This window comes from Octopus bimaculoides, chromosome 12 (assembly GCF_001194135.2).
Source record: "Octopus bimaculoides isolate UCB-OBI-ISO-001 chromosome 12, ASM119413v2, whole genome shotgun sequence".
Classification (NCBI taxonomy): Eukaryota; Metazoa; Mollusca; class Cephalopoda; order Octopoda; family Octopodidae; genus Octopus; species Octopus bimaculoides.
The window spans coordinates 3389692-3389964 of NC_068992.1; positions in this window are offsets into that span (position 1 = coordinate 3389692).

Here is a 273-nt window from a genome sequence, read left to right on the forward strand (position 1 = left end):
GAAAATGGGGTGGTGGGGGGACAGGCGGAAGTCTTTCCCAATTCTTTTTTTCAGAATCATAATCTCCATGTTTTTCTACGTATTTCGCCAAATTTTTTTTTTTTTAAAGTGAAAATTAAAAAAATGGGGGAATGGGGAGAATTAAAATTTCAAAATGCTTTTTTTTTTGTAGATTCGGAAACTCCGCCATCGATATAGTGTGTTCCCGTCAAAAAAAAAAAAAAAAGCAAAAAATCCCAAAGTGAGTGCGGTCCTTGATATTTACTTCCGTGG